Here is a 4,253-nt window from a genome sequence, read left to right as displayed (position 1 = left end):
AAGGATGAGCAGTTTATTCCCGGGGGTACTTTATTTACTGAAAAGTAAATCTCACTGAGGACCTGGCTGGAAATATCTTTTCATTTACTATGCTCTCTTCCTGCTTTGCCTTTAATAGAAAACAAGCCAAGAATGTTCTCAAATAAAACTAAAGACCATACGGCCAGTAGTGAGTTCCAGAGGAACACTTATAACAATAATTGTAGACAGAAGATCATTCTTTCAGGGATTTTGGTTCCCAGGCCTCCTTGCTGAAGTGGAATAGAATAACGCTGGGCAACACTGGGGTCGATGTTTCCTATAAAGTTCAGAGACAGTCGTCGGGTACTCAAGGGGAGAGGAAATACGGACAGAAGGAAAATACCCAGGAGAAGGATCTTTTTTAAAGGGTAGGAGGACCTTACGAGAAGTATGTGGAGCAATTTATTAACTCATGAATAGCTACACTTTTCGCCTTTACTTTTTCTTCTTCTGTCTTTGACACCAAACTTTCTTCTGCTTCTGTCTCCACAATCCCAGAAGCCGCAGTCACTATCCCTGGGCAGAGATCAAAACAGAATTGCCTTTAGGAACATGTGAGAATGTTTTTCAAAACCAGAAGAGGAGTGACAGTGATGAAAGCAGGACAGTCATAATGAAATAACCACATATGTAGAGGAACTTTCTTCCCTTCATGTGATGAGCTTCATTGACATGTACTTGGCTTGGTGTAGAAGGTAGACTTTCCTTCCTTTTCTACTGACAGGCAAAGAGAGCAGCTCTTGAGATGGTTGTGGTGGGTTTGAAGCCATCAAATGGCTCATATGTTTCAAAATATCCCCTTTCCAGACCTGGGAATCTGAAAGATGCTTTTCTTGCCATTAAAATCGTTTCTTGGGTGCCTGCTGAAGACATGCAACTTTGATTAAGCCAAGCTGTGGGACCATGGCGTTATCTGGTGAGAGTGAATGCAAGTGTCTACACGACACTTGTATGATGTGGTTGGAATACTTCCTTCTCCCCTTTGGCATCATTTCTGTGAGGACAGAAGCCCTGTCCTCACCGTGGAGCATAGTGTGGGTATGTTTTTATGGGCAAGTCAAGGTCTGGAATATGGATGGACTCCTGTCAGGAGGATGGTGGAAGGCTCTGGTCAAGCACAGGGCAGCATGAGGACACTGTGTGTGTGCATGTGCGTGTTGGGAATGCAGAAAGGGGACGGAAAGTGAGAAATGAATAGGGCCAGTTTGTGAGACAGATATTTTTAATTTCTCACCTGGCAGTACCACTTATTTCTTGACTGTACCATCTTAATTTATGAGCTTTTTCTTTAGTGGTTCCTCTAGGAGGAATTATTACTACGAAGGAGACTATGTTTTAGAGCAGTTTTAAATTTTTCAGAAAAACTTGAGTGTGTAGTATAGAGATTCACACCCACCCCCACAGAATTCTCCCATTATTATCTTCTATTTGTGAAGTACATATGTTAGCATTAGTGAACTGATATCAACCCATTATTGACTAAAGTCCATAATTTACACTGTTTCATGCTTTGTTTTGTATAGTTCCATGGGTTTTGGCAAATGTATAATGTCATGTATCCACCATTACAGTATCATACAGAATACTTTCACTGCCTGAAAAATCCCTGTGCTTCACTTAGTCTTCCCTCCCCCAAGGTTCGTCCTTTAATTGAATATGGTGACTAATGTAATAGTCAATTAAATGTATGTGCCTGTGATATATGAATATGCAAGTATATGTGTGTGTATATATACACAAACACACAAACTTTCTTCTAAGTGATGCAATTTCCTTCTGGGTGCTTTTATACTATCTCTAATAAAATCAGAAGCTGCATATATGCATATATGCTCTACCTTGAGTCTGAGGTGTTTTCTTTGATGGGACAGTATTATTATCTATCATTAAATCCATGGAAGGTCACACTTATCACCTTAACACCATCATTGTGATCCTTAAGATGTCCTTGTAAATGCTGGATGCCATGGCAACCGATGTTATCAGGATCCAGTGCTGCTGAACTTCTCTTAATAAATCAGGCATAATTGGCATATATGCATTATAATGAATTAAAAGTTGTTCAAGTGGAATGATTTTATATTGTGTCATATTAAGTCATTAAATTTGCTTGTCCTGATCTTCTTTCAATGTTGGTATTTTTGCTTAGCTTAAAAAAACCCTTACCTTTTACTACCAATTGCTTTAAGAGTAGATAGTTAAAATAACATATTGTGAAATAGCTTCATGCATTGTTTATGTATTTATATATATATATTGCTTTTGACAGTTAAATTTAAATTCTGATGGGTTTAGGTCAGAGGGGAATGAGTTACAAGACTGTCTTTTTTCTTCTTCAGTGGACTGAGGATGCTTGCAGGGCACATCAAGGCACCTGACTTCTGTCTGGTCAGTCATGGTGCTAGTTAGTCGGCTGGGTAAATAACTCATGGACTGAGTGCATGTGCCAGAAATGATTAAGCCACCCACTGTGCTCTCATCTTATCTTCTTGGTTGGCTCCAAATCTGGGGAGACACCAAGAAGAACTAGCTGTTCAAAGCCTAAAGGCATGGCAGAAATTAGGAAGTGTGAATGGCACAGTGTCTTGCTACTGAAAGAGTCATCAGAGGGTGAGCACATCCATCTTCTGGGAGCTTGTGAGAAATGCGGAATCTCAGGCCTCTCCCCAGATTGACTAAATCAGGACCTGCTTGTAATTATGAGCCGCAGACCATTTGTGTGCACAGTAAAGTCTGAAAAGCACTGGCTTAGGGGTTAGGGTTACTGCATCCCAGAATAGGAAGGCTATGGACTTGAATTGCAGCTCCACTACTCTTTAGTGGTAGAAATCAGGCAAAGTTCTCAGTTTTTGTTTCTTAATCCTTTAACATGGGTATCACAGTGTACTTGACTGTTAGGGGCAAAATGACCTCATGAATGTAACGTGTCGAGCAGAGCACCTCGTGCATAGTGGCGCTTGTTTCAGCTGTGATTACAGCTGGTGGGAGGGTCCATGTGACTGGGGAATCCCAACGTACGTGAGAGAGAATGAGCCCCAGCTGGAAAGTGTGCAAATTAGTAAAAAATGATGAACAACCTTAGAATTTAGGAGACGACGAGAGAGAGGAGGAACTCTAACCAAGTTCCCTAGTGACTTACAGGGCCAGAGTCCACCTTCCTAGTACATTTTGGCTTCTCTAGTATGTGCGAAACATCTTGGGTATTCAGGAATTCAGTATCGTTGAAGGTTCTTGGGTTCTCAGAAAGTAGAAAGAGGGTGAACAGGTAGATGAGAAAGGACACATTTCCTTAGAATCAGAGGAGGCCATGTCTGGAAGGACCTGAAATGTTATCTGGCCCATACATCCATTTCATATTTCAGTTCTCACTGAGGTGTTGCCCAGTCTATGACTGAATACCGTCTGTGACTGAAAACCCACTTCTACTGAATTCACTGAGATGTGGCTGCTGTCTGTGGGCAGAGAAGTGTTTTAGAAGTTGGCTGACTCAGATATGTAATACCCAGCACACAGACAAAACAACGAGAGAATTTCAAACAAGTTATCGATTTTCACAATCACATTTATTGAAGCATCTACTTGTTCCAGGCATCAGGTTAGGTGCTGGGGACAAAAATCTGAATACGACATAGAGATCATACTTCTGTTGAATTCTTGGTCTAGATGAGGGGTAGACATATAAATAATAATCATATATCCCTTTCTGATTAAAAATTCATCTATCTGTTCAAATACACATCTGCCCTCTCATCCAACCATCCACTCACCCACACACCCATCTATCCATCCATCTCTCCAACTCTTTTACTAAGTATTAATGTTACAGATAATGAAATTCAGAGTCAAAGAACTTATTCCCTTTGGCCTTGTCATTATTCTCTTCCTATCTCTGGCAGTTTTGTGAGATTATGAGCCTTAGTAAGGCACTGGGGCGGGGGGGAGAATCTTAATGTTCTGGGATTAATACAGCTACTTTACACACGGCTCTTTACGCAGTATATGAAGCTAAGGAAAACTGATTTTCTTAGAGGGAATAAAAAAGAAGTACATATAAAATAAGTTTGTATTTCACTTCCAAGTTCTGTGGCTGTAAATAAAGCTTCGTTGGTCGAGCTAGAAGGAGAACCCCAGAGGACTGACTCAGAGCTCAGTACTAAGAGATAGACGGCTGCCAGAGAGGTGAATGCATTTCGTTATCTTGAGCTTATTCCATAGGCATAATTAGAACTCCT

The 4,253-nt window shown here is 40.7% G+C and overlaps 1 pseudogene; it reads left to right on the top strand.

Annotated features, from left to right (window-relative positions):
* The first annotated feature begins 924 nt into the window (after positions 1–924).
* LOC115856560 (brain acid soluble protein 1-like) overlaps positions 925–4,253 on the top strand; it is a 32,972-nt pseudogene continuing 29,643 nt past the window's right edge.

Source organism: Globicephala melas, chromosome 17, assembly GCF_963455315.2.
Source record: "Globicephala melas chromosome 17, mGloMel1.2, whole genome shotgun sequence".
Taxonomy (NCBI): domain Eukaryota; kingdom Metazoa; phylum Chordata; class Mammalia; order Artiodactyla; family Delphinidae; genus Globicephala; species Globicephala melas.
Note: the sequence above shows the minus strand (reverse complement) of the source record. Positions and strands in the feature narration are given on the sequence as shown.